Here is a 25,087-nt window from a genome sequence, read left to right as displayed (position 1 = left end):
CCTGGGTGAGGTTCTTCCTTGACTCTAGGGGTGAGACTAGATCTCATTCCCCTGGTCAGAGGAGGTTCTGCTTTCTTAATTTACAGAAACTACACTATATATGCTGCTTGGCAGTGGCTTTCATCCACAGAGCAATGTGCTAGGGATATTTCCCTAGGACAAGAAATAGCCACTGGTCTTCCCCTTCTAAACAGAAACTTCCCATACTTAAAAAAACAATAAAAACAAAATAAAGTGAACTTTATGTAGAAGAATTTGAGACACCCCTTGAGAAAGCTGGAATCCCAGGGGGGTGTTTGTAAACCTCACCTGGACACTCTGGGTGGACAACAGTAGGGGACAAAAGAACATCAATCCTCCCACCGCTGCAGCAGTCAATCAGAAATGGTGACAGCACGGAGAGGGCTGGGGCCTGGGGCCCGGACACAAACACCACTTTCCAGAAACACTCCTGCTACTGGCCCTTATTATTCATTGTACCTACAGCTATAAGAGCTCCTACATATTGAAGAATTTTAGGAGCGGACATTCACAGCACTGACTTCACAATAACTCTATCATAGCTATTATCAGCAGCGTCTCCACTTCATAGATGAGGAAACTGAGGCTCAAGAAAGCTTAATAGCAGGAATATCAGTAATAATAACAATAACTCATATTTGTTGAGGGCTTATTATATACCAGGAAGTGCCTATATTATATTGACTTATTTCACTCATTTCTTCAACAGATATTTACTGAGCACCCACTCTGTGCCAAGTGCCGTTTTAGGTGCTAGGAAGACAGTAGTAAGCAAAACACACAAAATTCCTTGCTCTTTTTATCTTATTTTTCGAGCGCCAGGGTCTCACTCTGTCACCCAGGTTGGAGTGCAGTGGCATGATCACTGCAGCCCCAGACTCCTGGGCTCAAGTGACCTTCCTGCCTCAGTCTCTGGAGTAGCTAGGACTATGAGTGCACAGTACCACGTCTGGCTTTTTTTTTAAAAAAAGAGAAAGAGATGGGGTCTTGCTACATTGTCCAGGCTGTTCTCAAACTCCTTGCCTCAAGTAATCCTCCCATCTTGGCTTCCCAAAGTGCTGAGATTACAACTCCTGGCCCTAGAGCTGACATTTTAATGGGAGAAATCAGCAAACAAGGTAAATGGGTGAAATATAAATGTTCAATCATGTTAAGTGCTAAGGAGGAAAGAAAATACAGCAGGGAAGGGAAGTGAGGGCTGTGTGTGTAGGTGTGTGTGTGTTATGGGATTTTAGGCAGGGTGGCCGAAGAAGGCCTCTCTGTGAAGGTAACTTCTGAAAGACCACCAGACAGAGCAAAGGAGCAGGGCAGGCTGCCTTGGGCAGAGGGAACAGCCGGTGCAAAGGCCCTGAGGTGGGAAAGTGCTCAGTCCATTCAAGAAACAAGAAGGCCAGATATTATTATCATCCCCGTTTTACAGATGAGAAATTGAGGCCCAGAGAACGGAAGTGACTTGATCAAGGTCACACAGCAAGTAAGTGGGCATGACAGGACTAGAACCCAGGACTTCTGACATTAGACCAGAGGGTATTTTTCCACTGCCATCTCTCAGCGAGCAATTCCTGTGTGCCATGCCTGGATTAAGATGATTGTGGGCACCTGCTTGTCACCAGCGAGAGCTGTGAAGTGAGGCGTCCTCCCACCCAGTCCCAAACCCACACTTGGAATACCCCATGTGGACACCCACACGAACTGGCCTGGACACACACGCACACAGGTGTATGCACAGGCTGTTCTGCCCTGGACAAAGCAGGTGGGAGAACAGCGCCGCTGAGGGATGTGCAAAGATTAAGCTAATAAATAAAGCTGCCCAATCGATGATTCTTAGAGCAGAGCACGGGGGAATGAGAAATCACTACTCATGCCGGGGAAAATCTTGCTCTTCTAGGTCCCACTAAGTCTACAAACTTAACCAACGGCAACGAGGAAGCAAGCCGAAAATACAGCAGGGAAGGCAAGACAGGGAGGGGTCAGGGCCTGGGAAGGGGCTGCAGCGACCAGGTAGGGCTGTGTGACTGTAGGCAAGCAACTGCCCCTGTCTGAGCCTCATCTGTAAAATGGGGCAAAACCAGCCCTCGTTCAGAAGGCCACCAGAGGTCCATGCTGCTGAGTGTCGCAGATGGTGTGGACAATTTTGACTAGATAATACTCACCTGTAGCATAAACTCAGAGGCTACCAGAGGAGAAAGTAAATCCCCTACCCACCCCAAGAACCCCTTCCCAGGGGCAACCACTGTTGGTAGTTTTTAGGAGTCCTTCCGGAAAGTCTTAGACCAAAAATTATTCTAACCTGCTTGTACGTGTGAATGACAATTTGTTTGAGGCCACCAGTTTGTAAAAGGCAGTGAGATGGAAAGCTCCCACATCTATCCGACCTCAGAGCCCAAGTCCGCAAGCTCTGGGCCACCAGGTCCCAGCTCTTCCCAGTCCACAGACAGCTAACATTCTGCTGCAAGTAGTTCCTCAGTCCCCATGGGACCAGACCAGGATAGGCTTGGGGCTGTAGGCCTCGTTAGGCTGGGCTGGGACCCCAGGTGGTCCCACGCACGCCTCCTTTTTCTCAGCCACCTGGCCCCTGACCAGAATGATCGAATCCATCTGCTTCCCCCAGTTAAGCCACCATCATCACTTACCAGATGGCTATAGCAGACCCCTCAAGGGTCTCCCAGCCCACCCTCCTGAGTAACCTTTTCCATCGCCAAACTCAAACAAGCCACCCCCCTGTTCAAAACCTGTCCATGGATCCTAATTGCACTGTAGAGAAAACCCAAACTCTTTTTATTTTTAGAGACAGGATCTTTCTCTGTCACCCAGGCTGGAATGAGGTGGCATGATCATAGCTCGCTGCAGCCTAAAATTCCCAGGCTCAAGTGATCCTCCTGCCTCAGCCTCCTGAGTAGCTGGGACCACAGATGCATGCCACCACATCCAACTAATTTTTTAAATTTTTTTGTAGAGATGGGGGTCTCACTATGTTGGCCAGGCTTAGTCTTAAACTCCTGACTTCAAGTAAGCCTCCTGCCTCAGCCTCCCAAAGTTCTGGGATTATAGGCATAAGCTGCTGCACCTGGCCCCCAATACCTGAAATGAGATGCTCTTGTTCCTTTCTCTGGTAACTTTCTCTCTGCTTCCTCCCAACGCTCAGCATGCCTTAGTGATTGGACACTGTCCTTTCTTTCCTCCTTGGCTCCTCCCACCAGAATGGAAGCTCTGCGAGGGCAGGAACCTTGTCTCTCTCAATGTCGACTCATCCCCGACGCCTAGTCTGGTGCCAGGCACAGTGTGGGCTCAACTGGTTGTTGAATGAATAAATTTAATGACCAGAAGCAGCACCCCAAGGTGGCTCCACAATTAGCCATCTGCAAATTCAATGTACTCATTCACTGATTTCTATACCATTGTTCTGAAAATCTCCAAGGACAGGGATGGAAACCCCAGGTACCCCCAGAGCTGAGATGCCTTTGCCACCCCTGGACTCCCTTTGTTTCCTCTCTTCTTTCTTGTTGTTACATTAAGCAAAAATTTCTTCATTGGCAAATAAATGCTTTTGCCATCAATAACCACGGAAAACTAAATCAAACCTTTAGCTGTCGTTCTTATCTCTTAAACAGACCCATGGATTTTGCAACTAATCAGAAGATGAATCAAACGCTGCCATTTGAGGTGGGAGATAATCTGGTCAATTTCTTCCAGGAGGAGGGATCTGGGTGGGAATTTGCGTATGGCCCCCAAAAAACAAACACTTGTAAATAAAGCCGGCCTCCATCCTGTCTCCACAATGCAACTCTTATTGAGTGAGTCAGGTGTTTGGCTGATTAAAAATTGATCCATTTCAAAATCTAATCAACAGAATAGGATTCTTTCATACGTTATCAAGAGAGCTGCTGACATCGAAAACCAAACCTGTTATTAACCCATGAACTCCAGTGACCTGCTCCTCGCCGCTCCGAGGGACCGTAAATTATTCAGTGGTCCAAGACCGGGGCTGGTGAGCCTGATGGATTTAGGCCATCAGTCCAGGGGGGCAGAAGTCCAGGGGGTTCAGGTCGATGGCACGGCCGCGCCAGTCCCCAGAGGCTGGGGTTCAAGACACTCGGGGTCTGCGAGTCATGTCTGTGAATACATTGCCCGCCTCTGCCTGGGCCCTGCCACATGGCTGCGCCTTTCAAGGAAAGGCCTCTTTCAACTCCCTGAGCAGGGCAGGCAGAGGCCGGCTTGGGCCTCGGGGGACTGCGGGGTTGAGGAGCACTATTTGGAATTCCCAAGTTAATAAATTATTTCCCTTGAACTACGGCAAAGGAAAAAATAAATAGTCAAGGGGGGGCAGAGATGTATTCTGCAAACAGTTAGGAACAGGCAATACAATCAGTTCAAATATTTTACCTCGTCGTGTAAGGAATAGCTCTGTTGCAATGGGACTGTTTAAAAGAGGAGATGAAAAGAGCCATCCTTTGGCCGTTTATGTGTCCAGCAGGGCCCCGAGGGGCGACGGGTTTTCTCGCCAACTTCTCAACTCTTTGACCTTGAATTAAAGCCTCGTTAAGAGTCATATCTTATCAAAACAAGAGCAGTGTAAATAAAGGATTTTTTTTTAAGGACACACATATACCCACGCCAAAGTTTCCATTCTGCTAAGCAAGCAGGAAATCCAACGCAGCAAAGGCTGCACTTGGCATTATTATTTTGGGGCTCGTAGTCAACGTCTGACCTGATTAGAAAGGAGGACTTAGGAGGGTAAAATGTAAGAGTCTCGAGCAGGGCTGGAAACAGACTGGAACCTGGGAGAAGGCTAGACCGTCTGCTGAGTGATGGAGAGAAGGGTGAGTCGTATCTACGCTCTGAGCTACTGAGAGACCCCAGAAGAGCTCAGAAGCTCCCACTGGCTCCATGGAGCAGCTGCTGGGAGAACCAGCAAGGAGGCTCTGTGAGCTGTGTAGCCAACAGAATTCAAATCCCAGCTCTGCCACTTCCTGGCTGTGTGAGCTTTGGCAAGTGAGTCCCCCAGCCTCAGTTTCCTCATCCATCAAATGGGAATAAGAATGCAGCTATGGATTTGAAGTCCTCTGGGTCATCTCTACATGGTAGGAGACACGTGGGAATTATTCAACTGCTCAAAAATGGCATCTGTTACTTCCATTGTGAATATTGCTATTACATGCCAGGTGTTTTGTTTTGCTCCTTAAATCAGTTCTGGATAAAGTCAGTGGCGGATCAGCATCCTCCTCAACTGCATATCCCAGCCTGAGGACCTGACCTTTATAAAAATGATGACGCTAACTTGCCTCTCCAGTGCACAGGGCTTTCGTGGGAACTTCAGAAAGTATCCACATGATGTGTGGTTAAGCTTGAAAGCCAAAGTCCTGGGTTCAAATTCGAGCTTTGCCACTGACTAGCTGTGTGACTTCAAGAATGTGAATTCACCTCTCTGAGCCTTAGTTTTCTCAACTTTATAATGGGATAACAATAGTACCAACCTCATGGGGTTCACTTAGCACAGTGCCCAGCCACCTGCTAAGCCCTTACTGAAGGCAGGCTATTCTCATCATCATTATTATTCAGACTCAGTTTCCCACTTGGTCTGATGGAGACTTATTTTGTTCATTTCCTCGGCAGAGTGGAACCTGGCAGGGGCCTCTTGCTGAGTGACTCTGGGCAAATCACTTGGACACTCTGGGCCTTGGATTCCTCCCCAGTAAGGACAAATAATGAGACTTACAAGCTCCATCTGGCTTGGTCATGACCTGATTCCCTCAGCCTAGAATAATGCCAGGCCTACAATAAGTGTTCAAATAAGTAAAAAGACAGCACGACACACAAATATATTTGTCAAATCAGCTCTCCCCAGAAAACATCAGCAGCAAATGGACATGGGAGGTGAGTAGCTCCCTCTGCACACCCAAACGCTGCCCCCAAACCCCGATCATCCCCTCTACCCATTGCCGAGGAAGGCACCCAGCTCACCCCATCACAAACAGCCTAGACACTTTACTCCACCCCAGAGAACATCCAGGAGACCAGAGAGAGGCCGACTCCCTGTCCAACAAACTCTTACGGACCACCAGGAATCCTCCCTTAAATAATAAATTTGTAAGTCTGAAGCCCCTCTGACCTCTCCTCAAAGCAAAATCATCCTCCGAAGGCCCCTCGACCTGATCCTATTGATCCTGTCTGAGCTGTAATTTTGCGGCGGCTCTGCGCAGACGGGGTCGGCCTGCCCAGTTGGCTGCGGTCTGACGGCTCCAGGGCTGCCCGGCAGCAGCTGGGATGGAACAGAAGTCAGATCTGCCCTCCAGAGCCAGGGAGAGCGGCTGCTCCTGTGAGCAGGGCTCAGGGTGGGGCGGGGTGGGGGGCGGGGTGGCTGTCTCCATCCTCTGCAGCCCTCAGGTGTGACTCCGCCAGGCCTGGTCCAGAGAAGGCCCGTGGGGGACTGGATGAATGAACCCTGAATCCCTAAGGCTCTGAACAGGTAGGGGCAGAGCAAGAGAGACAGTTCTGGGGGACCAGGTCTGGGCAAACCTTACCTGGCTAGATGGTGGGGTCTCGAGAGCCTCAGGCCTGGGCCCGAGGGGCACGGCGTCCCCAGTGGTGGCCAGACCTGGCCGGTACCACAAGCTAAGACAGGTTCCTAGGTCCAGCCAGGTCCTCCCAGCTGCTAGGCCCCACTGCCGTCTGCTGTTTACCCGCTGCCTGTTTTCCTCATGACAGGCCTTCCAAGAACTGCAGCCAGAAATCAATGCAGTTGGTTCTGGTGCCCACAACCCCCCACTTCCCTCCTGCTGCCAAAGTTCAGCTGCTGCTTCCTGTGAAGCCAGGGCAGGCTCTGGGCTGAGCTGAGGGGCAGCTCAAGGTAGGGGCACCCCCTCAGCCCCCTGTCCAAGCAGAGGGCCACATCAGAGGGGTCCCGGGCAAGGCTGGGCAAAGATAAGCGCCGATCTTCACTCACAGCTGAGAGCTGACCCAGCTGATCAGGCAGGGAACAGTTAGGGCGTATCCCTGCCCCATCTTCCACTTTAGCAAAATAGGCGGGTGGCCCTCACAATTTACTCCCCTCAGGTGTTTACCCTATGGCTTTGGCTCTGAATCACCTGGGGACTTAGTTAACAAATTCAGTCTCAACCCAGCCTGCAATCTGTTTTGAGAGACCTGGGGTGGGGCCCAGATGCTGGGCTTTAACAAGCCCCCAAGTGATTCAAATGAGAAGCCTAGATTGGGAAACACAGTTTGTATGCAAAGATTCAGCTTCCAGGATGTTAATCACTGCAGTGTTCAGAAGACAGAAGAAATGGAATTAAGCCTTGCTGGATAAAATACAGGACACCCAGACACATTTCATTTCAGATAAACAATGTATGTTTTTTTCAGTATAAGTATATCCCAAACATTGCATGAGATATACTTATACTGAAAATCAGTCATTGTTTATCTAAAATTCCGTTGTTTTTATTTGAGACATGGTATCTCTCTGTCCCCCAGGCTAGAGCGCAGTGGTCATCGCTCACCGCAGCCTCGAACTCTTCAAGATATTCTCCTGCCCCAGCCTCCAGAGTAGCTAGAACTACAGGTGCTTGCCACCACACCCAGCTAATTTTTAAATTTTCTTGTAGAGGCAGGGTCTCCCTGTGTTGCCCAGGATGGTTTCAAATTCCTGGCTCCAAGTGATCCTCCTGCTTTGGCATCCCAAAGCATTGGGATTACAGGCATAAGCCACCATGACCAGCCCCTGGAGACTTTTTTTTTTCTCTTTTTTTTTGAGATGGAGTCTCGCTCTGTCGCCCAGGCTGGAGTGCAGTGGTCGGATCTCAGCTCACTGCAAGCTCCGCCTCCCAGGTTTACGCCATTCTCCTGCCTCAGCCTCCCGAGTAGCTGGGACTACAGGCGCCCGCCATCTCGCCCAGCTAGTTTTTTGTATTTTTAGTAGAGACGGGGTTTCACCAGGTTAGCCAGGATGGTCTTGATCTCCTGACCTCGTGATCCGCCCGTCTCGGCCTCCCAAAGTGCTGGGATTACAGGCTTGAGCCACCGCGCCCGGCCGACATTTTTTATTGTTACAACTTGGGGGATGCTATGGCATCGAGTGGGTAGAGGCCAGAGACGCTGCTGAGCATCCTACAACACACACAGCAGCCCCCACAACAAAGAATTCTCTGGCCCCAAACGTCAATGGTGCCAAGATTGAGAAACCCTTATTTATAACCAAGAAAACTGTGTGCCCCTGTGCACTAAAAGGCACTCATGAACCAATGTTCCTAACAGCATTGTTTGTAGAAGCCCTCAACTGAAGTCACTCAAATGTCCCTGAATAGTGTGGAGTGGATGAATAAATTGTGGTGTAGTCACAAAATAGAATGCTACACAGCAATGAGAACGAACTGTAATGCCACACAACACAGGTGAATCTTGAGAACATAATGTTGGTAAAAGAAACCAGACACAGAAGAGCACAGGCTGGTTGATTCCAAACAAGTAAGACTAATCTGTGCTGGGGAGTGGGTGGTTGGCGGTGACTAGAAGGGATATGAAGGAGCCTCTAGGTGGGCCAGGGATTTTCTAGTTCTTAATTCGAGTGGAAATTCCATGAGTATGTTCAGTTTGTGACAGCTGAGCTGAACCTATAGGATCTGTGCCTTTTTCTGCCTGTGACATGTCAACAAAAGATCTAAAGAAACTGTGATAAAAATTTATCTCTTAAGTGGACCATTTTTATTTTCTTCTTTTGCTTATCTGTTCTTTCTATAATGGCTACATTGAATATATTTTACTTTTGAAAAGAATGAGTAGGATAACAGCAAATGTGTTTCTTCACCAAAAATTTGCTCACTTCTGCAATGTGTGTGCCCCCCAGCACAGGACACTGAAGTTGGGGTGGGGGGAGGTGTCCCTGCCCTCAAAGAGCTCCCTGTCTTGATGGGGCTGGGAAGAGGGCATAAATACAACCAGGGACTGTAAACAAGCAGGCCCAAGGGCCACAGTCAGCCAGTAATCAGGTATTTTATCCGTCCAGCCCAGTATTTTAATCAATTTTATTTCCCTGAGGCAGGGCCAGGTCTCCCCAGTTGCCTAGCACCCCGTGCCCCCAACAAGCTTCCTCCTACTTTACTCAGAGCCAGATCTACCATTCATGTTACTTGCCTGTCCCTAAGCTCATGAAAGTTTGCCATTCCTTGAGGTAGATATTGCAATCAGCAAAGTATTGTGATGGAGAGATGGACAAAGGGTTACAAACACAGAGGGAACTGCCTGGGGGTGGGGAGGCCCACGGGGTGTGGGAACCTGCTCTTGACAGGAACACAAACACATGTAGACTAACTATTATATATATAAATAAAGCAAGGCTAAATGTAACAGACTATGTGCAAGATCTATATGAGTAAAACTACAAAACTGACGAATAAAATCACAGAAGAACTAAACAGATGGGGAGATAGTCCATGTTCATGGATAGGAAGACTCAATATTGTCAAGTTGTCAGTTCTTCCCAACTTGATCTATAGACTCAGTGCAATCCCAGTTAAAATCCCAGCCAGCTATTTTTGTGGGTATTGACAAAATGATTCTAAAGTTTATATGGACAGGCAAAAGACCCAGAATAGCCAACATAACATGAAGGAGAAGGACAAAGTCAAGGACTGACACTACTGAACTTCAAGACTTATAAAGCTACAGTAATGAAGACAGTGTGGTATTGGAGAAAGAATAGACAAATAGATCAATAGAACAGGATAGAGAGCCCAGAAATAGACCCACATAAATATAGTCAACTGATCTTTGACAAGGGAGCAAAGGCAATAAAATGGAGAAGAGATATTTGTCTTTTCAACAAATGGTGCTGGAACAACTGGACAGCCACATGCCAAAAATAAAAAATAAAAATCAATAGAGACACAGACCTTACACTCTTCACAAAAATTAACTCAAAATGGATCATAGACTTAAATGTAAAATGCAAAACTATAAAACTCCCAGAAGATAACATAGGAAAATATCTAGATGACCTTGGGTTTGGTGTTGACTTTTTAGATACAACACCAAAAGCAAATAAATTCTTGATAAGCCGGACTTCATTAAAATTAAAAACTTCTGCTCCTGGAAAGGGAGTATTAACAGAATGAGAAAACAAGCCACAGACTGGGAGAAAATATTTGCAAAAGACACATCTGATATAGGACTTTTATACAAAGAACTCCTAAAACTTGACAATAAGAAAATAGCCTGTTGAAAAAATTGACCAAGGACCTTAACAGACCAAAGAAGATATACAGAATATGCAAATAAATATATGAAAAGATTCTGCAAGTCGTATATCATCAGGAAAATGCAAATTAAAACAATAATGAGATACCTCTACACACCTATCAGAATGGCCAAAATCCAGAACATTGATAACACTAAGTACTGGCAAGGATGTGGAGCAACAGGAACTCTCATTCAATGCTGGTGGGAAGGTAAAATGCTGTAGCCACTTTGAAAGACATTTTGGCAGTTTCTTTAAAAACTAAACATACTCTTACTATATGATCCATCAATCTTGTTCCTTCATATTTCCTCAAAGGAGGTGAAAATTTATGTCCACACACACACACACACACACAAAAAAACCTGGAGGCAGATGTTTACAACAGCCTTACTCATAATTGCCAAAATTTGGAACCGACTAAAATGTCCTTCAGTGGGTGAATGGACAAACAGTGGTACCTGCAGACAATGGAATATTATTCAGCACTAAAAAAAAGATGAGCTAAAAACCCAGGAAAACACATGGAAGAATCTTAAAGGCATGTTGCTAAGTGAAAAAAGCCAATCTGAAAAGGCTACATACTGTATGATTCCAACTATACGGAATTCTGAAAAAGGCAAAACTATGGAGACAGTAAGAGGGTCACTGGTGTCCAGAGGTTGGAGAGAGTGGGGAGGGATGTAGTAGTAGAGCACGGATGATTTTTAGGGCAGCAAAAATCCTATGTATGATACTATGATGGCAGATACATGTCATTATACATTTGTCCAAGCCCATAGAACATACCACACCAAGAATGAACCCTAATGTAAACTATGGACTCTGGGTAATGATGTGTCAATGTACATTGATTTGTAACAAATGTACGATTCTGGTGGGGGATGTTGATAATGGGGGAGGCTATGCACATGTTGGGGCAGAGAGGATATGGTAACTCTTGATTTTGTTGTGAACCTAAAACTGCTCTAAAGAAAATCTTGAAAAAGAAAGAAGGAAGGAAGGAAAGAAGGAAGGAAGGAGCGAGGGAAGGAAGGGAGGGAGAGAAGGAGGGAGAGAGGGAAGGGAGGAAGGGAGAGAGGGAGGACAAACCCATAGATAGTGTTAACAACAGTTTTATTTCTTGTGTGTCCCTAGGAGATTGTCCAGAGACCCCCACTTGCTGAAGCTGGGCAGGATGTCTTCAGGCACCCCCATTCTCTTCTAAAACTCCCTGGATAGCTGAGATTCTGGCTCCTTATGCCTCCATGGCTGCTGTGGGCAGATCAGAGACTTACAAACTCCTTGTAAGATCAGGCAGAGCATGGAGGTGTGTGCCTGGGCCTCGAGTCACGGAAGGCAGCCAAACTCCACGGACAGGAGCTCCCAGGCCGGCCGGCATCCCCCATGCAGCGACCCTCCCATTCTCATCACATGAGCCAGGCCCTGGGGCTGTCAAAAGCCATGCTCTAGGGTTCTGTAGGGACTGAAGCCCACACAGGTATCGTCTAGAAGCACACCTAGACATGGTGACCTTTTTATGAGGAGCTGAACTCCCGCCTCCCCAACTGAAGTCCTAACCCCCAGGACTTCAGAATGTGTTTGGAGACTGTATTTGGAGTAGGGCCTTTAAAGACGTATTTAAGGTAAAAATGAGATGATGAGATCATGACAGTGGGCCCTAATTCAATCTGATGGGTGTCCTTCTAATAAGAGATGAAGACACAGACATGCCCGGGGTATGACCGTGTGAAGACACAGGGAGCAGACAGGCATCTGTAAGCCAGTAAGAGAGGTCTCAGAAAGAACCTGCTGAAACCTTGATCTCAAACTTCTAACCTCCAGAGCTATGAGAAAATAAGACACACACACACACTCACAGAGAAAGAGAGAGAGAGAGACAGAGCAAGGTTTTGTTTATGGCCAGCCTTAGGATGGAGTTGCTGACTGAGCTTTAAAGAGAGGTGATGCTTTAAGCTGGGCCCTGATGGATGAATAGGAGGAGTCCACTGGACAGACCAAGTATGGAACGTTACTGTGGACAAGGGGAAGAGCATGGAAGAGGGAGATAATACTGCCCTCCAGAGCTGCGCTAACTTCAACATGGCAGCACATGGGCTAAGAGAAAGGGTCAGCCAGGGTGAACCTGGAGAGGTGAGCCCTTACTACGTAACAGGCTCCGTGCTAAGGAAGTAATTTTCCCATACTGTCATCACTAAACCTAACAACCCCATTCTTCAGATAGGAAAACTGAGGCTCAGAGATTTGAACCCAGACCCAGTCTGACTCCAGGGCCACATTCTTTTTTTCTTTTTTTTAGACCGAGTCTTGCTCTGTCGCCAGGCTGGAATGCAGAGGCGCGGTCTACGGACACTGCAACCTTAGCCTCCCGGGTTCAAGCAATTCTCCTGCCTCAGCCTCCTGAGTAGCTGAGATTACAGGTGCAGGCCACCAAGCCCGGCTAATTTTTGTATTTTTAGTAGAGACAGGGTTTCACCATGTTGGCCAGGCTAGTCTCGAACTCCTGACCTCAAATGATCCACCTGCCTCGGCCTCCCAAAGTGCTGGGATGACAGGCATGAGCCACCAAACCTGACCCAGGGCCACATTCTTAACTGAGAGATTTTCCCCTCCTGTCCAACAGGAGAGCTATGGGGGCATTACCGGTACCCCATCTCCTCTCCTCTCAGGGTGCAAACAGCCCCTCACGTGGGCACATGAATCAGGGAAGAAGGGAGCGGAGTTGAACCACGTAAGGCAGAGCAGGTGAGCTACAAAGGCACTGCTGCAGGGCCCTGCCGGGAACACAGGAGAAAACACCAGCTGCTCAAACCAGCATCGCTTTTCATCTCCTCAGAAAATGGATGCGCTCCTGGGTCCCCGGAGAGCCCAAAGTTTGGGCTGAAGGCTTTCTGGAAAAAAAATTAAAAAGCTCACTGTTGCAGGCATCTCCACAGTCACCCCGGGTGACGCCTGACACTTCACCGCAGCACTCGCTGACAAGCGTCTTCAAAGGACAGAAATCGGCCGGCTTGCTGGCTTTTCATACAGATGTCATTCATCCACAGGAAGCACTTTTCCCTGTGCATTGTGAGAGTTATTTTGGTTCGAGGAAGCCAACCCCAGAGCAAATCCAAGAAAGAAAGAAAAGGAAGAGGGAAAGTAGGGAGGGCAACTCTGGCAAAATTAGAAAAAGTGGCATTTGAGTAAACTGCACACAAAACAATCTTTTCCAAGATGATCTTTTTTTGAGATCAAAGATAAAGTGGGGAGAACGGAGCAGGTGTGGTGGGCTTGGGGACACAGGAGGGACTTCGCCAGGCTCTGCAGGCCACTTTTTAAAAGTGGTCAAAAGCCATTCCCTGCTGGGCTAGGGTGTGATCGGTGGGGAGGGCAGGTGACTCTTGCTAGGGGGTCGTGATGGGCTGCTCGGAAAAGAATCTGAACATCTGCTGAAGCTCTGCGCCGGACCTTATTTCTCAGGGTGGTTTAGTGATTCGAACATGGCCATGTCACTGCCCCAATGTTCCTTATTCTGGGATACTCAAATCCCAAGGGCGGTGGAGTTCTGCCCAGCCCTGTGTCCTGGCACACCCTATGGCCTCCGTCTGTCCCCTTGTTCTCCACATGATGTTCTTCAAACAACAGGGCACATCCTGCACCAGACCCGCCTGTCAACACCATGCCAGGTTGGCAGACATGACTTGTGTCTGGCTCACGTTTGGAGAATTTTGGTCACACAGAATGGAGTGGCCAAGAGTTCCTGGAACCTTCCATGGGGAGACATGTTTTGGGGGGTGTTTCAGACCCAGTGGCAGAAACTGGGTCTGAACAAGCTTAAACAACCAAACACACAAATAAAAACATGGGTTGGGCTCCTGTAATCAAATGATAAGGAGACAGAATGCCCTCAGGATGATTCAAATCAGGACTCTGTCTCTTAGCCTTTCCCTGCAGGCTGGTTTCACTCTGTCCCCATGAAGTTGTCTGAAACCCTGCCTCCAGGTGGCTCTAGACTTCCTTCCTTCAGGCTTCCTTGCTTCCTTCCTTCCTTCCCACATCTCAGCTATAGAGAAAACACAGACTTTCTGCTCCAGCTGAAAAGTACCAGAGAATTCTGATTGGCCCAGCTTAAGTCATGTGACTCTCCGGTGGTTCAATCACTGTAGCCAGAGGGATGGCATACTATGACTGGCAGCTTCCCTGTCTTCCTGGGTTGAGTCACATGACTGAGCAGAGGTGGAAAGCATGAAGAAAGGTCACTACAGGAACGGTGTTGGAGTGCAGGGCTGCTACCCCAAGTTGTATCTGTGACACGATGGCCTCTGGAGCACCCAAGAGCCAGTCTACCTCCCCAGTCTGACTTCTCCAAGTCGGTTATTATGAGAAGCAGACTCACAATGGCCATTCCAGTAACAAACATCCATTGGAGGTGCTCCCTAGAGGACTCACCGTATGGACCAGGTGCTTGGCCGAGTGCTTCCCATAAATGATCTCACTGGTTCCTTAACAGCAACCCTCAGTCATCCCCCCCTTGCTCAGAGAGGGGCAGAGGCTCACTCAAGATCACACAGCTTATAAAGGCAGAGCTGGGAGTTGAACTTGATTCCAGTGGGTTTCAAAGCCAGTGCTCTTCATCCTGACACCATTCTGACCCTCCTCCTTAGAGTAGTCAAGTTTCCCTAGAGCAGAGCAAGGAGATTTACATGCTGGAATAGAGGAAGGTCCCTGAGTACACTGACCATGGGGTGGTGTCCTCTAGCAAAGATTCTTGTCACTTGTATAAAGTGAACTCCCCTCACCCCTCACCCAATGGGTGCTTAACAAATGTCGGCTGAACTGGACTCCAGTTCCAGGCAGAGCTAAGGTAGAGAGACTCCCAGGATTTGTTCAGCCTTTGGTCCCTGTGAGTGACAAAGTGGCCCAGACCCCAGGGTAAGTGAAAAGCGTCAGGTCACCCATGAAGCAAGAGGCTACCAGACCTTCTAAAAATAATTCTAAAGGAGAAGCTAATTTTCATTACATTGAGAGGACTTCAGTGTCCAGTAACATGGAAGACAATATAACCTGAAATGCTCCCACTATAAAACACCCAGAAATACTGGATAAGGTATACCAGCATCCCTTTAAATATATAGGTCAGTTCTGGAAAAAGTAAGAAATTCCCAAGGGACAAAACTAAAGAGGAAACTCACTCAGACTGCTAAGTATGTGAACTAATAATTAAGTGTCCTCTGCAATAAAGGAGTGGGGCATGGAATAGGTGCCCATCTTAGTACTGAAGAGACCTTCACACTCAGCGAGAATGTGGATCAGAACACCTCTGTCCACTAACACTGGAAGAAGACACACCTTGATCTGTCTCTGCCTTGCCTCTAGTTTGGAAAACCCAAAGGTAGCTTCCCCTGAGAATGTATAACCATAATCCTGCACTTGCATGGGTTTGGAGTTCAAATTGATTGTCCCTTTGGAGTTCTCAGACGTGAGTATGGATCCGAATCACCTGGGCAACCTGTTAAACTAGAAACTGCTGGGTCCCATCCCCAGGATTCCTGACTCAGGAGATCTGGGTTGGAGCTGGAGAATTTGCATGTCTAACAAATTTCTTGGGGATGCTGATGCTGCTGGTCCAGGGACGACACTTTGAGAACTACTGTTCTCTGCCCCCAGAAATTAACTTAAAAATCATTCTCGCATGGTAATACTGCTGGACATTAAGCCAAAACAAATACAAAATATGTCTATTAATAACACAGGGGTGGCTGGGTGTGGTGGCTCATGCCTGTAATCCCAGCCCTTTGGGAGGCCAAGGCTGGTGGATTACCTGAGGTCAAGAGTTTGAGAACAGCCTGACCAATGTGGTCAAACCCCGTCTCTACTAAAAATACAAAACCTAGCCAGGCGTGGTGATGTGCACCTGTAGTCCCAGCTACTCGGGAGGCTGTAACAGGAGAATTGCTTGAACTCAGCAGAGGCAGAGTTTGCAGTGAGCTGAGATCGTGCTACTGCACTACAGCCTGGGCAACAGAGCGAGACTCCATCTCAACAAACAAACAAACAAACAAACAAACAGGGGTGAGCAAACAATGACCTGTAGGCCAAATCCCATCGGCACTGGGTCAAATCCAGTCACACTCATTAGTTTATTTACTGTTTATCACTGTTTTCCACAAAGGCAGAGTTAAGTCATTGTGTTAGAGACTGTCATCTGCAAAGTGAAAAATATTTGCTATCTGGCTGACTTCTGCACTAAGGTCAATCCTGGTCACACAGAATTCACAGACATACAAGCCTACCAAAGATGACCTCTCAATCCAAAATTACAAAACAAATGGAGAACTGGTCTACCATTAATCAACAGGCAACATTAGCAGGATCACACCCAAGAACTTCAGATAATGAAATTATACACAGACTATAAAAACAGCAGACAGGCAGAGTCTACATTTAGCAACTCTTAGGTCTTCAACCAGAAGGAATTATGAGGATGATATTTACTGAGTACTGTATGCCGAGCATTGGGGCCAGTGCTTTATATACTCCAAGTCCTTTCCACATGAAGCACTCAACATTAGGTAAAAAAGACTGAGGCTCAGAGATGGGTCTTTCACTTGCCCAATTTCACAGCAAATATGAGGCAGAACCAGGATAAAACCCAGGCCTTGGGCTGAAACCTACTTCTAGGCAGCTCCAAATTCTATGCCTTACTTCCACCCCAGAGCAAGATGCATGATAAAAGTAGGAGCTCTTAACTTGGGGTACATGGCTAGATTTGGGGGAATCTTGCAACTCCCTGAAACTACATGCAAAATGCTAAGTCCCCATCATATTTCTGAAAAGAAGATCCATAGCTTTCATCAGATTCTCAAAATCAAAGCCCTGAGATAGCCAGATTCAAATCCAGGCCTTCTCTCCATGCTAGACAAGAATCATATTAATAGTGAACATTTCTTGTGCACGATGCCAACTGACACCACTTGAATGTTATAAGCGTATGTTTAAATCCCATGACAGCCCTATGAGGAAGTTATTTTATCCCCATTTTACAGATGAGAAAACTGAGGCCACAGAGGGGTCAGGTAACTTGCCACAATTAGCAGGTAGTTGAACAGGGAACCCAGAGTCAAACCCTCTCACCTGCACACTTCTCACCTGCCACATAGCCTCCTGCTGCCGATGGTAACGAGCTCTCAGATTCTGAATCCAATCATTTGTCTCTACAAGCTTGGAAAGCCCAAGGTCTTTCCTGCCCACTTCTAAGCCATTTGCACATGCACAAGAAATATGAGGCTCCTTCCACCTTGATTTTGGGGTGAAGCCCCTTTCTTGATCCCAATGTCCATGTCCAAAGAACACTTTTCCAAGGCCAGCCAGACAGGAGGCAGATATTTCCCAGAGAACATTCATTCCCCTGTCCCCACCACCTTGCTGGGTGCATGTCCAGACACCAGCTACCTACTTGGCTGATGCCGCACTCCTTGACAGCATAAACACACACATTTACCCAATTTTTCACAATGAGCAATATTTACTCAACAGCCCAGAATGGCTCATATGGAACTATTAAACCCCATTGCCTCCGTCTGCAGCTCGGAGTGCAATAATGAATCAGTATTTTGGAGCGATTACGATGCTAATAAGAATGTGTGAGGCACAGAATAATGCTATGCAGGGGCGGCCGCCAAATCCCCCGGACTCGCTGCCTCCCTTCCCCTGGGAATTTTACCCTTCCAGGAGCCAGCCTGCCTGAGAACCCCCAGCCCCCAAGGCAGGCCCTGCTGCAGTTACTGGAGCACCAGACAGATCTCAAACAGAAGCCCACCGTTTCTCAAAATGCAGGCCCCATGAGGCCAACCTTTGCCAGGGCTGTGGGAGGTGATGGTGCTGCCTCCCGACGTCCCAAAGGCCCCAGAGCCACCTATGCTGGTTGGGACCTGGAGCTCTAGCACAGCGTCTCACATGCTCACACACACACACACACACAGACACGGAGGAAAAAACCTGCTCATTCCCTCAGGCTGCATGCCTGGAGCAATGTTGGATTGTGGGGGGGGGGGCGGGGAGGAGGGGGTGTTTGCTTGTTGTTGTTGTTTTTGGATCCTTTTCTTTTTCACAAGCCCCTAGGTAAATAATACATGGCAGAAAAGAAGCCTGTATTTGAATGTGGTGAGATCCACCCTCAACCCCCTCCTCATCTGCCCAGGGAAATTGCTTTATTCTTGTGCCAACCTTGGCCTCCTCATCCTGGAGACTGGGGAACTTTCTGGATGCCCAGGGAGGCTAGACATGCAGACTTGGGCCAGAGGATGGTGGAGGGAACAGCCAAGCCTCCTTGTCTGGCCAGGTCTCCCAGTCCAGGCTCTCCGTCCTCAAACTCCTTCTATCCCCTCCTCTTCTGTCCCCTCCCATTCATGATAACGACCTCAGCAGGGCCTACAAGATTCGTGGGATCCCGCCCTGTCCCCTGCTTCCCAGCCACATCCTGCCTATCTGCCCCTCACCCTGCACTCCAGCCACACTGCCCACCTTTCACTTGCTGGAGCCAGAGGTACAGTCTCCCACCCCAGGGCCTTTGCACATCCCGCTCCTACCCTCCAACCGGACTACCATGCCCCTCTTCACTGGGCTAACTCAGGAGTCCTTCCCTGACTTCCAGACTAAAGCCGGTCCCTATAATACGGTCTCATCATTCCTAGCTCATTTCCTCTGCAGCCCTTAGCCAGGCTTGCAACTTGAAATGTGCGATTATTTGATTAATGTGGGTCTCTTCAGGGATTTGACTTCTAAACACCACACAGACCAACAGCACCTCGAGAGCAGAGAGCATGTCTGTTTTCATCACCAGGGCATCTCCAGCACGTGGCCTGGGCCCAGGCCCACAGTAGGTGCTGAGATAAATACTTGTTGAATGGATGACTCCCCTCGCTCGAGCTATCTCCCAGCTCTGCTTCCCCAGTGACAGCTGCCTTTTCTGTGAGTGTGGCCACACAGCCTTTCCAAGCCTTTTTTACATGACATCATTTTATCTGCCATAAAGTGCCACGTTCACAGTACAAGCCCCGGATAAATATTTAATCACAATAAAATGCTCACAGACCCTCAACCAGGAGGACGACCCTGTGCACTCCCTTTGTAGACTGAGTGAGGGTGTGTAAGTGTGTGTTCGTGTGCACACATACACATCTATCTCTACACAAGGTGTCCCCCACAGAAACGTGCATGCCACACGGGCAGAAAAGTACCTACCTGGGAAGGTGCCACCCACATTCATTCTGCAAGGATTAAGTGAGCACCCAGTATACACTAAGCATGGCGGACCCGCCAGCGGCTACAGCAGAAGCGCTAACATGGATTGGGCACTTACTCTGTGCTAGACCAGTCCTGGGTTAAATGCTTCAGGCAAATTAACTCATTTAACCCTGCTGACATTCCCTGTGAGTGAAGCTGCAAGGGAACCTATTTCACAGGCAAGGAAGCTGAGGCACAGACGGAGTGCATGCGCTGAAGTCTCATTGGCAGGGGCAGAATTTGAACCTGACTGTGCCTGACTCTAAAGCCAGGTGTTTGGCCACGAGGCGCCCCCCACATCCCTGCCTGCTGAGAACAAGGCCAAGTAGGTAAAACTGGAAACAGTGTTTCCATCACAGCAGAAAAAAAAAACACAAAACAGAGATGCTCAGGGCCAGGGCCAGGGCCAGGGCCAGGGCCAGGCTGAGGGGAGAGTGACCCACTCACTTCACAGAACGTGGGGCGGGTAAAACGCTTTTCCGAAAGACACCAAAATGACGCGGAGAATGGTAATGCGGTTATAAGTGGAAAGACCGTGATGTAGAATTGGATGTACTTAGGTGGGCAAAGCAGGACGAGGGTGTAGACAGAAACACACTCCACGCCAAAGGGTGTTCTTCTAGTCTCCTTCTTCCTCTTTTCTCTATTTGCAAAGCCCTCCGATAATGGGGCAACTTTGTCTTCCATAATACAAATTACTTTTTAAAAGCCCTTCTTTCCCTTGCAGTCGTGGGATTCCCCGAAAACCCTTCTATGGCCATGCTTCCCTCCTCCTCCCCCATCCCAAAAAGCTTTCCTCAGTGGCTCTCCTCTTTGTCCCATAGCGACTCAAACAGGAATAAAAATAGGAAGAAAGGAGAGCAAAGGACACTGTGGACTGCGGTGTGCAGGGGTCCTGGGTGCAGCTCGGGAAGCCAGGCATCCACCGTGCTCTGTGTGTGTGTGTGCCCGTGCATGCGCACATCTCGGGACAGCTTGGTCCTGCAGAGACTCACTGATCAGGGCCTGGCCTCTGCAGGGCCACAGCCATGAGGGAAAACCTCCCATGAACAGCCCCAAGGAAGCGGCGGGGCAGCAGGGCCAGCTGGAGGTCCTGGAATCCCAAGGCTAGGAGGTGGCAGGTGTCACTGCTTCCTTTCTGAAGGCCTCACGCCTCTCTTGGAGGAACGATAACTGTGTCACGTCTCTTCATCTTTGTTCCTGGCACTTGGCCTTCCAGAGGATGAAGCTGACAACAGGGCAGAAGGAAGAAGGGGCTAAGGCTTCCCTTTCTGCTTCCCGAGGGTGGCCGCAATTGCCTAACTTTTTCCTTGGCCCTTAGAGAAGGGACTTTGTCTAGTCCTCACTTCCCAGAGGCTGTCAGCTCCAACAGAACCTTCCAGAGCTGAAGGCTGGGCCGGGCTGGGCCTGAGGGAAAGGGAGTTTGCTCGTCTCAGTATCTGCAAACCAGATAGAACCCCTGCTTCCTGCTGGGTTCCAGCAAGTTCAAGAGTGAGATCTCTGCTTCCCAAAACTCTGGCCCATCCATGGGCATTTATTGAACATCTAATATGTGCCAAACTCTGTGCTTGTGACAAGAGTCAAGAAGACAGATACAAATGCTGCCCTCATGGGTCTTAAAAAGACCAGCCAAAGAACCTCAATCAACTATGATGTGCGTTATTGTGGGGGAGCCCCCAATCCAGTCAGGAGGTTCAGGAGAGCCTCCTAAATTAGACACGAAAGACGAGAGAAGTGTGTCCATTTGTACAGTGCTTTTAAAAGGGAGTTCCAGGCAGGGGCACCAGGATATGCCAAGGTCTGGAGGTAAGACAGTGTAAGGCATTTCAGGGCTGGGTAATAATTTAACCCTGGCTGGAAGATTTGGGAGTGATAAGAGATGACATGGTGGGATTGGATGAGGGTGAGGGGAGGTGCTCATGACCAGCCTCTTAAGGTACAAGTTTGGACTTTGTCCCAAAAACAATAGGGAGCCACTAAAAGCTTTTCAGTTGGGGAGAGGGTGTGGGGTCATGATTCGGTTTCAATAAAGATCTCTCAAGGCAGAGTTCAGGGTCCCAGACTTGGTTTTTCCAAGAGAATCAAGAAAGGACATTGCCATAAGACCTAAGAGAAGTCACTGCCACCTCCCTGCCCCGATTTCCCGGGAGTGCCTTCTAAATGGAGCCCCGGACCTGCTGGAAAAACCATGTCAGTCGGGATCCCAAGGTGGGGGCGGGGAAGGGGGCTTCCCCAGAGGTCAGGGCTAGGTCTGGTAGGGGTAAGCTGGGGAGAAAGGGGCCCATGCTCTCCCCAACACTCCCCTCACTGCCCCCACCCTCGGCATCCCAGCCAGAACTGAGGACCCCCCACGACCACCTTCTCCTTGGTAGCACCCCTTCCATATCACCCTCCCCCTCCTCCAATATGTAAGGGGCTCTATCTTTAGAAAACAATCCCACGTCCTCACCATGGGGCCTCAAGGCCTCAAGGCCCCACATGATCTGGCTCCTGCCACCCTGCCCCGACTTCATCTCCCACCTCACCACCTCTAGGATACAGAAAGCTGACCCTGGGTGGGGGGACCCAGGAAAGTCAGAAGAGTCACGTGCCCCATTTGGAAGGTGAGGGAAACTGAGGCATCAATGGGGCCCTCATAGACAACAAAATGGTCTGGGAATCAGGCAGTAGTCCTGCTCTCCTCATTGGGAGTTGGCCTGGCTATTTCTCCCTAGAAGCCCCACGCTGGGGCCAGGGGGGACCTAGCCTTATCAAGGACCTTTGGGCGATATGGTTATTTCTACCCAGTTTGCTCCGTGTGGAGTCTGCATATTTTTTCAGAGACTGGGCCCAGTTCCAGAATGGAAACGTAGCCCTCCTCCCCTCCCACCTCCCCTAGAAGTCCTGCAAAGAGGGCCCCTCTCCAGCTGACCAGTGTGGTAGGTGCCACTGTCAGAGGCATTTGAACCAGAGCGACTCCATTTTGAGCGAGGGCTGGAAAATGAGGCTGAGACCTGCTGGGCTGCATCCTCAGAAAGTTCAGCATTCCGAGCCTCTAGATGTTTATGGTTAAGGGAACAAATTAATAATGTTTACTAAACAGACCCAGACTTGGGAGTGTCCAGATATCCCAGTATTTGGAGAACAAAGGGATTCCTAATTTTGCTTTAAAGATAACAATATTGATTATTGCAAAATATAGTAATTAAGAAAATTAATCCTTTATCACAAACCCTTGTCACAGAGCATATCTCCCTGTATATACGAATATTGTACCTAGGGTGGATGCGTTCCTCCTCTTATTTTTGGGAACGTCCTACTCTGTCTATGGAGTAGCTGTTCTTTCACCATGTTACTTTCTTAATAAACTTGCTTCTCTTTGCACTGCGGTCTCCCTCTGAATTCTTTTTTGCGTGAGATCTTGGGGTCTTGCTTGGGACCCCTTTCCTGTAACACCACTATCTGCAAGGATGCACTAAAACGTCTCCTTGGGCCCCACCCTTTCAGCCACCCTCCAGCTTCTCTTGTACCTGAGATGAGAGAATTGCTCCGTCTCTGTCTCTCTCTCTCTCTCTCTCTCTGTCTCTTCAGTGTTCTCCCTTCCTCCCCAGCCAGGGAAATGGGGGTAAAAATCTCCCAAGATCCCCAATTTAAAGTAAAGTCAGATCTTTCTCTCTCCCCTTTCCTCACTACCTAATAATCACACTTGTGTGAAGCTGATGCTCTACATAACGAAGAGAGAGGCCTCCTTGGAGAGGGTACAATCAGACAATTTTTAAGATCATGGAGCATTAGACCATTCCCAACTGGGTTTACTAATCAAACAGCCAAATCCTTCATAACCAGCCAATCCCTACAGGGCAATTAAATCCTTCCCCTTTAAAACACTTGCCACACTGTCTGGGGACAGAAAGAAAAATTTGCAAAATTCATTTGATAAATTAGCCAGGGAAAAGAAAGGAGTGAATCAAGCTTTGTTCTTTTCATTTTTTTTAATTATGGAATTCACAATGCCTGAATAATGTTTAATAAGAACTATGAAAATTCCTAACAGTATTACAACACAACACAAAAGAATTAACCTGGTTACCGTGAAAAATTGCATATTTAATTAAGAACAGAGAGTTCAAAACTATCCAGAGATTTCAAAAGTGCTGTTGCCTGAGGGGCCAAATTACATGCTTCCAGGGCTGCTAACGGAGTTAGCGCGTTCAGTCATTACCCAGGCGTCCCCATTAAGTGACTCTGGGCAGATGACATCAAATTCATTTCAAAAGCACCAGGAACTGAAGCATTCACTTGGGTAGTTTAAGGGAAAGCAACTATCCTGCTGGTAGAAATCAGACCCCTTGTTGATAAAGGCAATAATTAAAGAATAATGTTAATTAGCTGCTTTTATTTGAAGGAAAGTACGGTAGTTGGAGTGCTTCCAGGCTGTTGAGGTGGGAGTCACTCTTTCTGGAAGAAGTGGAGGCTGCTGGCAGGAGTGGGGAGCGAGGGGCCCACAGGAAGACAGGAAGATGGTGGAGGCTGGGGCAGGGAGCAAGATGGGGCCCGTGTAAGGAGGCCTGGGTCCCCACATTGGAATTGGCCTGGTCACGCTGAGGTCCTCAAGAGAGCAGCTTGGAAAGCAAGGAAAGATGGTGCTGTCAGCATCTAGGGCCCTGTCACTGGCAGGCCCACTTCCATCATGGCAGACAAAGCCAGATCTCCAGTGGCCACTTCCTGTCACACCCACTCCACTCCACTGACAGAGCAATCTCTGTCCCACTAACTTCCCTCATATAACCTCCTGCCACACCCACTCCCCTCACACAACCTCCAGTCACATCCACTCCAGCTTGGTCACTTCCTGTCACACTCACTCCCCCACACAATTTCTTGTCACACTTACTTGCTACTGGGCCACTTCCTATCACACCCACTGCAGCTCAGGCCATTTCCTGTCATACTTACTCTCTTCACACAACCTCCTGTCACAACCATTCCAGCTTGGCCACTTCCTGTCACACTCACTCCCCCACACAATCTCCTGTCACACTGAATCCCCTCACACAACCTCCTGTCACAACCATTCCAGCTTGGCCACTTTTTGTTACGCTCACTCCCCCACACAACCTCCTGTCACACTCACTCCCTACTTGGCTACATCTTGTCACACCAACTCACCTCACACAACCTCCTGTCACATCTACTCTCCTACTCAGCCACTTCCTGCCACACTTGCTCCCTTTACAGCCTGTCACAACCAGCCTGAGTCACCTGAATCACCACCACCATCACCCTCACTGTAGCCAACTGTCTTTTCTAAAGATGGCTGCCATAATATCCCTCGCCACCCAGGCTTCCTGCAAGGTGACCTTGACACTCCTTCCACCCAGTGGTGGGATCTACATCCTCCTCCCTTTGATCCTGGGCCAACCTTTGTTACTGCCCTGACCAGCAGAGTAGACGGAAGTGATACTAGCAACTTGCAAGGCAAGAGCATGAAAACACCTTCACTTCCACCTGGCTCTCTCAGGACGCTCCCTCTCAGAACCCAACCGCCATGCTGTGAGGAAGCCCAAAGGAGCCCACACAGAGACCCTG

General features: G+C 48.6%; 1 protein-coding gene across 10 annotated transcripts in view; it reads right to left on the bottom strand.

Moving 5' to 3' along the window:
* CUX2 (cut like homeobox 2) overlaps window positions 1-25,087 on the bottom strand; it is a 322,157-nt gene that overhangs the window by 274,570 nt on the left and 22,500 nt on the right. The window contains exon 1 of one of the 10 annotated variants that reach the window (XM_077955000.1): window positions 6,543-6,697. The exons of the other annotated variants lie outside the window; for them this stretch is intronic. The gene's annotated coding sequence lies outside the window, so the exon portion shown is untranslated. Of the gene's footprint in view, window positions 1-6,542; window positions 6,698-25,087 lie in introns of those variants that run through there. 10 annotated transcript variants of the gene reach the window in all.

This window comes from Macaca mulatta, chromosome 11, assembly GCF_049350105.2.
Source record: "Macaca mulatta isolate MMU2019108-1 chromosome 11, T2T-MMU8v2.0, whole genome shotgun sequence".
Lineage (NCBI taxonomy): Eukaryota > Metazoa > Chordata > Mammalia > Primates > Cercopithecidae > Macaca > Macaca mulatta.
This window is presented reverse-complemented; position numbering and strand designations above follow the sequence as displayed.